A 12,822-nucleotide genomic window follows, 5' to 3' on the forward strand; every position below is an offset into this window, starting at 1 on the left:
GAATTGATGCTTTGACTCAAAGCATTGCCTTAACTTGAGCCACTGTAAAATTGTTTGAAATGTTACATGTATTCAATATATAGTGGCACAGCCTTCCCATTCTAAAAGGAAGGGAATGTAGCAAAGAAATACAAGACCAGAGCAAGACCAAAGCCCATCAGGGAAAACACCAGATTTTGTAGTTCTAGGTTCAGTATTTAGGACTCATGGTGCCATCATCTTGTCTACAACAGACTTGGGTAGCCATGACCCACTAGCTTTGCTACCTGTGACATACATGGCATCTGTTGTGAGCTGACTCCACTTAGTGTGCACAGCTTTCCTTGGTGGTAATCCACATCCTAGCACCTACAACACCTTGGGGTCTGTCTCTGTTGCCGTTTGGGCTTCCCATTCAAAGCTTTACAAAGAGTCCACTCAGGAGCTCCATTTAGGGATTCCTACCCTGCCACACATTGCCTGGCTCACGTCGCTTTCCTGAACATTGACGTTAAACCCTCACTATTCTACAAAATGTATATTTTGCAGGCCTTTAAAACTAGCACCACAGTTTTAGCACAAATGTGCTTGAGCTGTAGCCCAGCCACTTTGGACATAGCTTGGGTTCCTGGTGTCTTTCCTATTGTCCCAGCTCAGAGTGTGGTCACTCTTTAATTGAGCCAGAATGTCAAAGTCATTCAGCGACTCTGTGTGAACTTTAAAATTTGCTCAAGATCCTGTTCACATGTTTTTCACATCTCTTTGCTCCACTTACGCAGTCTCACTGTAAAGGCAGAGATCAGTAAGCATGCTGTAGACTGGATACAGTTTTGAAAGTACCTCGGTAAAACATATTACCTTCTAGCCCCTCTCAAAATTTCAGGATATAGAACATAGCTCAATCTTTTGCTAATTGCTACACAAGTAGTCTCAATAAGAATTCTTGATGGAATCTGAGAAGTCCAAAAACCTTGGGAATAAAAATTTCAATTCTCTGATAAGCAGACTAGGCTCCTCAGAAGGAGCCACTGACAACAGCCTTTAGTCAGTGACAGCCCTGACTTAGGGAGGATAAGTCTGGAGCTGAGTCAGCTCTTGGGACACCTAGCTAGACGAGATAACAAGGCCAGAACTTGAGCTGGTTTCCAAAATTCTTCAAGGTCTCACCAAATATAATGGAACCAGCATAGCAGCCAATCAAAAACGTACTGTCACTGCTTTCCCCTACCAATCATATTAGAGGTTACCTAATCCTTCTGGAAAACTCCCCCAGCCCTGCATAAAAGAGGGCCTATCAGCCCCTCAGGTTATCACCATTGGATGCATGGTTGACTCCTGCATGCTGGCAGTTTCTGCAGAATAAACGCTCTTTGCCTTTGCATACTATTTAAGTCTGGGGTCTTCCTTTGGCGATGCTCCTAACAATCCTTGTTTCCCGTTGAAACCTGATGAGTAGTCTTTCTTATCTGCTTTTCTATTGGCAATCTAATCTGAATTTCCAAGAGAACAGCTCATTAGGCCATGCTTGCAGCACTCCAAGGTTTCTCCAGGCCACAGCTCCAAATTCTTCCACATTCCTCCCACATTCCTGTTCTCAAAGTCTATGAACTTTATGACTGGGTTTATCACAGCAGGACCCGCTCAGAGGCCCCAGTTTCCTGTACTTCGTTACTTTTTTTACCTTATTCAATAGTAGGACTGACCAGTTTAAGGGAAGAAAGATTTATTTGAACTCACAGTTTCAGGGGGTACATTTTGTCACAGTGGAGAGCCACTGTGTTGGCAGGAGCATGTGGCAACTGCATTTTACATGTTGCCAAATGGGAAACAGAGAGAGGTGAATATTGACACTCAGGTCACTTTGTCTGTTATCCCATTCTGGTCCCCAGCTCATGAAATGATGCTGCTCATATTCGGGATAGGTCTTCCTCAGCTAATCCTCTCTGACAACACTAAAAAGGTGTGTCTCAAACCCCTCTGAATACAATCAAGTCAATAGTGAAGGTTAGCCATCATTGCAAGTATTGCTGAAAACCAATTCTGAACAGCTCTTAAAGGATAAATAGAACTTCCACCTCTCCGGGAGTCATGGAGCACACGTGTAGCCCCAGCAGTAGAAAGCAGAAACAAGAAGATCACCAGTTTGAGGCCAGCCAGGTATAATTAATTAGTGAGACCTTGTTTTACAAAACAACAAAAAGTTCTACCTCCAGCCCACTTAGAGACACATAGGGGGAGTTTATCTTGAAGTAGCCGAAATAGCACTACAGCAAAAAGAGAGAGAATATACACGTACCCTTTGTTTTTTACAGTCTTATTTAGCCCAGACTGGCTTCAAAAGCACAATGTAGTGAGGCAGGCCTTTTTTTTTTTTTTTTTCTTAAGATTTATTTATTGTTATTATGTGAGTACACTGTAGCTGTCTTCAGACACACCAGAAGAGGGCATCAGATCTCGTTACAGATGGTTGTGAGCCACCATGTGGTTTCTGGGATTTGAACTTGGGGCCTTCAGAAGAGCAGTCAGCGCTCTTAACCACTGAGCCATCTCACCTGTCCCGAGGCAGGTCTTGAACTCCAGTTTCTCCACCTCCCAAGAACTGGGATTGGAGATGTATTCTCCTATGCTCAGATGAAATAATGTTTTCAAAACACCTGACACTAAGCAATAAAAGCCAGTGATCTCTGGAGATGACTGACAAATGAGACTAATATTAGATTTCTGGACCTGACTTCTTTGAGGCATTTCCATGCCATAGCACAGCAAAGGAAGAAACTGAGGCATGGAATCTAATGGACCTCCTGGGTCGTGGATATGGAACTGAGCGTCTAGAGACTGCTGGATTGAGTACCAAAAAGAGACAAGGGGCGGGGCTGGTGAGATGGCTCAGAGGGTAAAAGCACCCGACTGCTCTTCCGAAGGTCCAGAGTTCAAATCCCAGCAACCACATGGTGGCTCACAACCATCCGTAACGAGATCTGGTGCCCTCTTCTGGAGTGTCTGAAGACAGCTACAGTGTACTTACATATAATAAATAAATAAATCAAAAAAAAAATTAAAAAAAAAAAAAGAGACAAGGGGCAAAGAGAGACCATGGAGGTCTGTAGGCATTCAGGAGAACACTGATCAACATGTGAGGACTGAAGTACTCTAAAAGATTAAAAAGATTAGTCTGTTCCTCCAAGACCAAAATCATGGAGTATATAGTAAAATATTCAAGAGCATTGCACTCAGTGGTAGAAATAGCTCTACACTGAACACTTCTCCAAGTTCCTCCAATTAGTCATAAATAGAAAGACCCAAAAGAATTAGACCCTTGTATCTGTGTCCTCAAGCAAGTCGAAGTGGTATTGATAAGAGTATAAGAAAACAAGCTAGACAGTGGTGGCGCACACCCTTGATAACAGCACTTGGGAGGCAGCAGCAGACTGATCTCTGAGTTCAAAGGCAGCCTGATTTACAGAAATAGGTCCAGTACAGTCAGAGAAGCCCTAACTTGGGAAAAAAGTGTGTGTGTGTGTGTGTGTGTGTGTGTGTGTGTGGTGTGTGTGTGGTGTGTGTGTGGTGTGTGTGTGTGGTGTGTGTGTGGTGTGTGTGTGGTGTGTGTGTGTGGTGTGATGCAAGGCAGAGGCGGGATCTCTTAAGTTTGAGCCAGTCTGTTCTACACAGTGAGTTCCAGGATGTCCAGAGGGAAATAGGGAGACCTTGTCTATAAATAAATGAAGTAACACTATCCAGCACCACCACTGAATATTCATAAGATCCACCATCTTATCAAAGGTTACCAGGTTTGTGCCTTTGCTCAAGCTGTTGCTGCAAAGTAATGGCACACTGGGTGACTTAAATGAAAATTTTCTCACAATTCTGGAGGTTGGGATGCTCAGGTTAGCACAGCTGCTTTCTGAAGGCTGACTACCTTCCTTCTCTTCACATGGTCTTTTGTCTGTATTGCTCATTAATATTTTGGTTTTCTTTATCAAGGCAGCATAGCATATGAATGTAATCTAGGTTGGCCTTAAGCTTTCTACATAGCTGAAAATGACTGAAATTTTGATCTCCCTTCTATCTCTGAAGTACTGGTTTATAGGGATGCACCACCACTCCCAACTCCAGAGTCACCAGCCTTCACTTCTCTCTCTCTCTCTCTCTCTCTCTCTCTTTCTTTCTCTTTTACTCCTCCTCCTCTACCACTTATTCCTGTTTCTCCTTTTTGTTTGTTTGTTTGTTTGTTTGAGACAAGGTTTCTCTTTGTAACCCTGGGTGTCCTGGAACTCACTGTACACCAGGCTGTTCTTGAACTTGAAGATGATCAAAAGTGTTTGCCACTCTTGCCTTGCTTAATTTTTTCCTCCAAATTTCTTCTTATACCCATTAATTATAGTAGATTAGTGCTGACTCAGATGATCTGTTTAGCATGATTAGTCCTTTAAAGACCTACATCTAAGTATAGTTTTATTCCCTAACACTGCAAAAAGCCCAAAACTACACTAAATGGGCACCCAAATTAAGTGCCAACAGCAATAATATTTTTTAAGATATCAGTGCACAGTGACAAAAGGGTCCATTAATGAAGAGATCATAGCAGTAATAAATGTTTATGCATATAATTGGCAGAGCTTCCAAATATACATCTTAGTTACTTTTCTCATCACTATAACAAAATATTTTACAGAATCAATAAAGCATAAAAGTGTATTTTGGTTTAGTTCAGTTTATCATAGCAGGGAGGACATGGTAAATTTCTTGGCAGTGTTTGTGGTGGCAAGACTGTGGCTGAGGCCCTCAAATCTTAGCAGATCATGGATCAAGGCAGGATAAAAAGCACACTCCAGTGATCCAGTGAGCCCTCTCTCCGGACCTTGGTGTTTCCACACAGTAGAGTTGGGGAGGGGACAGTGAGGAGGGGATGAAGGTGACAGAGACAGAGAGAGACAGAGCAAGCTGACTCAGCACAACTGTTATTCTGCAATCCTGGATGTGTATTGTATGCATTTACAAAAAATCCTCAATGTACAATAGCAAATGTGAACCCTCATCTAAACTATGACCTCTGGGTACAAATGTGTTGATGGAAGCTCTTCAGCAGACAAATGGACTACTCTGTGGGAGGTCCCGGGGATACAGGGGAGGATGTACAAATATATGGAGAGGAGTATTTGAGAAATCTCTCTTGTTTGCTTCTGTTCCATTTTGTTGTCAGCTTAAAAGTTTTCTAAGAAACTAGGATTGGTTTTTTTTTTTGTTAAATTTTTACTGATTCTTTGTTAGTTTTATATCATGTATCCTAGTCCCACTCATCTCCCTGTCCTTTCATATCTGACCTTCACCCTTGCAACCTCCCCTCTAAAATCAAACACACACACACAAAATAAAAACAAAGTGTAGAAAGCATCTCCTGCTCTCATGCCCTTGGGGTTTGTTCACCCACACCCACACCTCCAGAGCCAGCTCCACTGTGCTGCCCAGTCAAGACGTGAGACCAACTCCCCAAAGTGCTGCAGTCTGTGAGGGGCTGGGTTAGCACCCTGCTCTCACAGCCTTGCAGCTGGCTCACCTGTGTCTTCACTGTCAGGGTCAGCTCTACTGTATTGTCTAGGCAAAGTGCAGAGCCCTGTTCTTCTGAGCGCTACAGGGTCAGCTCCCCCACTCTCATGACCCCAGGGCTAGTTCTAGCTTCAGGTGGTGAGGGGTGAATAGGGGAGGGCCTCACCTCTGCACTAATGCCACCTCATGGCAGAGGAGTGGTGGGACCAGCTCTCCTTTTCTCTCCCTTGTCCTGGCTCACCCATTCCCCTTCAACCAGGACCAGCCTTACTCTGCTGCTCAGGTGAGGTGTAGGGTCCACTTTGCAGGGTGCTGCTGCCAGAGAAGGGCAGAGCCAGCTCACCTGCTCTCATGTCCCCAGGGTCACTCCTTCCAACTGCCTCAGGTGAGGAGGCAGGGGGCATCTCCCCCTGGCCCAGGCTACCTCCATGGCAGGGGAGTGGTAGAACCAGCTCTCCCATGCTCTTGCCTTTGGAGTGAGTTCATCTCCACCCCCTCCGACCAGGGCCAGCCCAACTGTGCTGCTCAGGTGAGATGCAGGGCCTGTTCTCCTGGGTGCTGCAGCTGGTGATAGGCAGGGCCAGCTCTCATGACCCCAACTGGTGAGGGTCAAGGCATCACACCCAAACCCACACCCACACCCACCTAATGGCAGATGAGTGGTGAGACTAGTTCTCTCAAGCTCTCACCCTCCAGGCTGGCTCACCTGTAACCCCTGCCACCAGGGTCATTTCTGCTATGCTGTCCAGGCAAGATGCAGGCTAGCTCTCTCAAACTTACGACCCTGGAGGCAGCTTTCCTGGTGGCAGGGGGGTTGGGGGGGGTTGTTAGGGAGCGCATCACCTCTGCGCCTGTGCCACCTCATGGAAGACGTGTGGCAGGGTCAGATCTCCCACACTTACGCCCTCAGGGTTGTTTTACCCACACCCCTTTGCCAAGACCAGCTCCTCTGTGCTGCCTATGCTAGGCATAGGGCCTGTTCTCCTGAGTGCTACTAGTGAGAGATGGGGTCAGCTATCCTGAGCACTGAATCCAGTGAGGCACAGGGACAGTTACTCACAGCTCCTGGACATCCATGTGTTTTCCCAGCAGCTGCCTCGACCAGGGTGATGGTAATAGAGCCATGGACATTGACACTGATTCCTCCCACTATGTAGCCTTGGACTCAGACATGGCCCCCAGTGTCAGCTCAGACTGGGACCTCACCATGACCACAGAGGGTGAGGCTGGCCACTCATAAAAGGCTACTCCTCTCCACCCTTAAGTCTCCAGTTCCATCTCTCTTAATAATGCTCAAGTTGCTCCACTTCTCTTTCTCTTCCATCTGACCACCACATACTCATACATTGTGGTGGCTCACATAGCTGGCGGGCCCCTGGGCAATATCTTCCATCTGTGCTGTATGGCGTGGTGGCAAGCTGGCAACTATGGCCAGCCTGTGCCATGAGCTGGAAGGCATGGCAGTCCACAGATCTTTGTTTGTCTTCCTCCTCGTGTGCTGCACTGCCTGGGTTTGACTTTATTTGATTTGATTTTTATGAGTCCTAGGCATGAGACAGCTTTGGCTATCAAGCCAGGCATCAAACTAGGATGAACAAGGGACTGTCATCTGCTCTGCCCCTGACTGATGTAAGAACACCATCCCCACCAAGGTGTCTCTTTGCCCAGCTTGAGAGGGTGAAGTGAGGGTTTTAAAAGAGAGAAACGAGTATTGACAGGACCAACAGTGAGTGCACAGCATGGATCCCCAAATATGCTGTGTGAAGACAAAAATTTCCAAAGTCATCTCTAGTGACAGAAAGTAGACCCACAGACATTTGAAGCTGGAGGGGTTGAGAGGGAAGCATGAGAGGGGCTGGAAACAGGCTCACAGACGGGCTTCTTGGTTATTTTTACTCTGGTGATGGAATTTAAGTTCAAACTTAGTAGATTATGCACTTCATGTACTTAGTGTGTCAATTATGTCTCAGTAAAGCTGTTTTTAAAGCTAAGTGAACATTACAGTACTTTTGCATGAGTTTGGTCTAGTCTGTGGTAGGATTCTGTTTTATTCCTGCTGGCCTTTGGTGTGTGTAAGCCTTGTCAGGTAATCTGAAACACTATGGAGAAAGCAAGGTCATGTTTCCTTTGTGCTCTTTTGTATATTTCTTACTATGCTTTTTTCATTCCAAACAAGGATTCGGTGGAATGGAAAGAGTGGGCAGGGATGTGAGCTCATAGCCAAGCAGAGTCCCGACCTGGGCATGCCATTTGATAGCACTGACTTCATTTTCCATTTCTCCACAGTGGGAGCATGATCTATCTTTCTTTGCTTGCTGGCTGTACTAAGAGTCAACACATTTATATCATTGGTCTGTAAGAATAAAGTTCTGTAGTTTGTTTCCCCTGTCTGTTATCCCATCCAGGACTTCTGAAATGTAAAAGACAGCCACAGAAAACACCAGTTTCGGCTAATCCTCCTGATGGCAGCGTTGGTGCAGGGTTGGGGGTGCACATATTAGGCAAGAGCATTGCTGCTTGGCCACAGCCCCAGGCCTACTTTCTTTTTCTTTGGACAGTTGGTGTCACTTATTACTTGAACTGTCCTTGGATTCACTATCCAAGCAGGGCTTGAACTTGCAAACCTCCTGCCTCAGCTTCTCAAGTAGTTTGGATTACATGCTACACTGTTAATGCCTGGCTATACCCAGATGTTATGTTGCTGCTAAATATTGTTATACATTGCTAACATAGATCATGTCCTTGCCCTTTTACATTAATCACAGATTTTAGAACACACTTCTCGAACTCATTTTCTGTGCTTAAAAAAAAAAAAGTATTGAAGAAGATAAGAAATACATAGCTCTGTTTTGTGTGTGTGTGTGTATGCGTACATGTTCATTTTGCACATGTTTGTTGGAGACCAGAGGTCAACCCCTAGTGTCATTCCCCAGGCATTCTCCTCTTTGTTTTTTGAGACAGAGCTCGAGCTTGCCCTGTAAACTAAGCTAAGGTGGCTGGCTACCCCACCTCCATCTAACTCCATCTCTTCAGTGCTAGGATTACAAACCTGTACCATGACCCTTTTTTTTTTTTTTTAATGTGGGCTTTGGGGATTAAGCGTATGCCCTTATGCAAAGCAATCACTTTCCTGAACCATTTCTCTAGCATTTTTCCTTCTTATTTTGAGAGTTCTCATTGTGTCATTGACATTTATTGAGCTCCTTAGCTCAAGTGATTAGCTGGCCTAAACTTTTTTCTCCTGTTTTTTGTTTGTTTGTTTGTTTGATTAAGGGACGGGGTTTTCCTTGTGTAGCCCTGTACCTTCCTCTGTAGGCCAGGCTGGCCTCTATCTCTTGAGTACTGGGATTAAAGGTGTGTGATTACTTAGAATCAGAAACCTCCACAAATGGAATTTATTGCATTCTTTTGCAGATACTTTAGTCTATTTTCTGCTACTATAATAAAACACCTTAAACTGGATAATTTATAAAGAACAGAAAGTTATATCTCATAGTTTTAGAGGCTGAAAAGACCAAGGTGAAAGTTCCAGAATGTCTGACAGTTCACCACTTGTAAGATTTCACACATCTTGATGTTGTGTACTCAGATGATAAAGGCAGAAAGGCAAGCTGGTAAATGCTATCTGAAGTCTCCTGTGTAAGTCCTTAGTTGGGTCCATGAAGGAGGAGCCCTCATGGTTATTTTATAAAGGCCATGTTTTCACATCAGCAGCACCTGAACTTTAGAGGGAGCACATTCAAACGTGTGATAACTGACTTTTTTTTAGCTTACAGTGGAGCCAGGTTTATGTATTAGAACAGTTTTGTAGTATTTGCTATACCACATTAACAATCAGAAACATGAGAAATAAAAACAAGTGTTTCTTCTAGCCAGGGCCTGTGGGAAAGCAATGGAGTCCATAGAAAAGGGAGCAAGTAAGATGAGAGTAGCAACTCATAGCCTCAAACTCTAGGATCTGCGTGGTCCCATTCTGGCCAAGTAGAACAAATGCTAGACAAGAAACTAAAATGATGATGATGTTAGAATAGTCTCTTTTGGATGAGGCCGAGGTTACCATCTTGCCAGTAACTGAGGCTTCTTCTGTAAACAGAAGGAAGAATGCCTGCCAAGGGCTGAGATTTAAGGTGTGTGCCACCATGCCGAACTTAGGAGCCCCAGTTATTAGCTTGCCACATGATGTAAGATGTTGGCTCCAGAGCAGGTGTCGTCCAGAAGGTAGGCCTCCTGGTACTAATCTTGAGGGATGGGATCTCAAACCCTGGCTTAGAGTCCAAAGTGTTTGGAACTACATTTCTATTATCTGGAAGGGGACTGAGAAAAAGAAAGTCTGAGGCTGGCAAGATGGTTTCGTGGGTAAAGGCAGCACTGCCAAACCTGGCAACCTGAGTTCAATCCCAGAATCTACATTAAAAAAGAAAAAAAATTCAAGGACAAGAATGTATACCTGTAATTTCAGTGCTGGGAAGACAGACAGAAGGACCCCTAGTCGTGATGGCCAGCTGAATCAATGAGAAATCTGTGAGAAATCTGATCTAGAAAAAAAGTGAGGTATAAAGAGATTGAAAAGGTATCTGACCTTGACCTCTGACCTCCAGGAGCATGAGTACCTGCAGACGATGAAGCAGCACTTGGACTGATGCTGAGTATCACTAATCAGTATAGCTGTCTTTCTTTGGGGGGTTTCTTTCTGCCCTCCTTGTACCCAGATAACTACAGAGCATTTCTATGCCTTCTCTAGCCTATTCTAGCTCCCAATTAACAAACTGCAAGCCCAAGCTGGGCAGGTTCTGAGCTATCCTAACCCTTCCAGGCTGCCTATTTCCTATGGCCCTTTATCTTTAATCTGAGTCTGACCTTGGCTTGTTCTAGTCCATGTGTGACCTCATGCCTGCTCTCTCATCATGATCTCAGGACAAATCCATGTAGTTTCTCTACTGCTCTTTGTGGTCCCCTTTGTGGCAGGCCTGGTCCATGCTACAGCACTCCTCAGATGAGTAACAGGAAGTGAGCCAGGACAGGAGATCAGTAAGGTCCCTTCTGGAAATTAGTGTAGGATAAGGGTCAAGTGAGTAATCCAGGAGAAGGGTAAACTCTTTTTCCTGGTTCTAGAGATCAAGCCCAGGTCCTTGAACAAGCTAGTTCAATGCTGGGCATGCAGTCTACCAGGTCATTGCACCTGCAACCTTGGATTCATTCTTTTAGTGGTTTGTTGTTGTTTGGGTTTGTTTGTTTGTTTGTTTTACTTTAGATTTGCTTCCTTGATTTTTATTAATTCTTTGAGAGGCAGATATATAGACATTTGAAATAAAACATTTGAATCTGCATCTTGCTCTGTGTACCAAGCATCAAAAGTACAATGTGCTGGGTTTGGTGGCCCCTTGCCCTTAATCACAACACCTGAGAGGCCAAGTCAGGCTGATCTCAGTGATTTTCAGGACAGTCAGGACGACACAGTGGGACCCTGGGTGGTTTGCTTGTTTGTGTGTGTGCTTGCTTGTTGTTTTTTAATGTACAAATGGATCAGAGTTAAGTTAAAAAATACTGGAAGAAAAGATGAATGAAAATTTTTTATAATCTTGGTATGAGAGGCCTTTTTAATTATGAATGTTATTAATATATGTTCATTAAACAACATAGCAGTCTTCATTTTGTTGTTGTGATATATACACTAATTAATGTATTTCAAATGAGAACACTGACCTGGTTTTTTCCTGTGGATCCTATCCAAGCTGTCTCAGAAGCTAAAGCAGTTTCAGGAATGGCACCGTGAAACATGTTCACATGCTTTGTGAGGGAGTCCCCTAACTACAAATGAAAACCCACAAGAACCCACGTCACTGAGTGAGGCAAGGTGCAAATTGGCCTCAGCTCTTCCCTTTTGTGGCTGCATTAAGCCAGCTACCTCAAAGCATTCATGTTTACATATTTTTTTACTTTTTACTTTTCAGGGGGCAAGAGTGGGGCGCACACTTTTGAATTGTGATCCTTCAGCTTCAGCCTCGAAATTGCTGGGATTGTGAGTGTGGGTCAACATGCTCCACTTAACTGGACTTTAAACAAGAATGCTTGAACCATGCATGGAATCATACAGAGTGAATCGTTACAAGGAGCTAACTGCTCTAACAAAGAGCTTCCAAGAACTGGGATAGATGGTTTGGCAGTTACAAGAAGTTCCAGGGGCTCTGATCCCCACTTCTGACCTACAAGGACATGAAGCATGCATATGATACATGCTGCCAAAGTTCTCGTAAAGTAAATAAATCTCTTAATTTTTGTTTTTTGTTTTTTTGTTTTTTTGTTTTTCGAGACAGGGTTTCTCTGTGTAGCCTTGGCTGTCCTGGAACTCACTCTGTAGACCCAGGCTGGCCTCGAACTCAGAAATCCGCCTGCCTCTGCCTCCCAAGTGCTGGGACTAAAGGTGTGCGCCACCACGCCCGGCTTCTTAATTTTTTTTAAAGCTTCTAGTAACTGAGAAGAACGAAAATCAAATTGCAATGGATACTGTATTGTACAAAGGACCTAATTAAAAACCAAAATCACCTCAGTATCTGAAAGGACACTCAAGTACATTTAGTTTCTTCTCCCTGCTAAAACACCCTTCCCCATACTGGGGATACAACCCAGGGTCTCAAAAGTAGATAGGCATTTGCTCTACCAGTGAACTACACCCCTAGCTTTACTTTTGATCCTTAATTATAGAACGCCCAAAGTACACCAAGATGGCCATTTCCACCCCTCAGACTGACAACATTTCATCTGTGGCAACTGCTTTGCTTTTGAGGGAAGCAAGGATTTGGGAGAGTAATCACTTTGTAATTACAGATGAAGATTTTGATCTAAGAGTTTGCATTTAGGACCGTCCTAGACCTGAAATACCTTCGTGCACAAAACTGTATATTTATAGAGTGATTCATTGTGGCAGAGTTTGCTTGAAACAACCTGATTGCTCAGAGTGGGAGAATGCTTTCTCAGTGTTTGTCTTGTTGGTCTATTGAGGTAGGAGGAGCAAGAAAGCCATATGAATTGATATAGAAAAATTCCTGGGTAATGTTGTAGAATTGAAAACAAAAAGCAAAGATGAAAGCATCTAGTGTGGCATGCACCCTTTATGTTTAAGAGGGAGGATTTATTTAGAGTGTGTGTTTATCTTGGAAAACTCTGGAATCAGTCCTTAATAAAAACAGTTATTTCTGGGCCCAGGGGTGACAGTATAGTATAATTAGCAGTCAGATCTGTTATTTGTTCATTTTCTCCGTTATTTGGGACTGTGGATCGTTGAGACACAAGGCAGGGTGT

The 12,822-nt window shown here is 44.0% G+C and overlaps 1 protein-coding gene and 1 non-coding gene across 3 annotated transcripts in view; one reads left to right on the forward strand and one right to left on the reverse strand.

Moving 5' to 3' along the window:
- Nucleotides 1-12,822, forward strand: part of Abhd12 (abhydrolase domain containing 12, lysophospholipase) — a 78,088-nt gene that overhangs the window by 12,974 nt on the left and 52,292 nt on the right. The window lies entirely within an intron of this gene.
- LOC115030477 (small nucleolar RNA SNORA48) lies at nt 7,059-7,202 on the reverse strand. The gene has a single exon (XR_003836073.1). It is a non-coding gene; the product is annotated as a small nucleolar RNA SNORA48 (small nucleolar RNA).

The sequence above is a fragment of the Mus caroli genome, unplaced genomic scaffold (assembly GCF_978045245.1).
Source record: "Mus caroli unplaced genomic scaffold, Mus_caroli_1 scaffold_2, whole genome shotgun sequence".
In the NCBI taxonomy this organism is placed as follows: domain Eukaryota; kingdom Metazoa; phylum Chordata; class Mammalia; order Rodentia; family Muridae; genus Mus; species Mus caroli.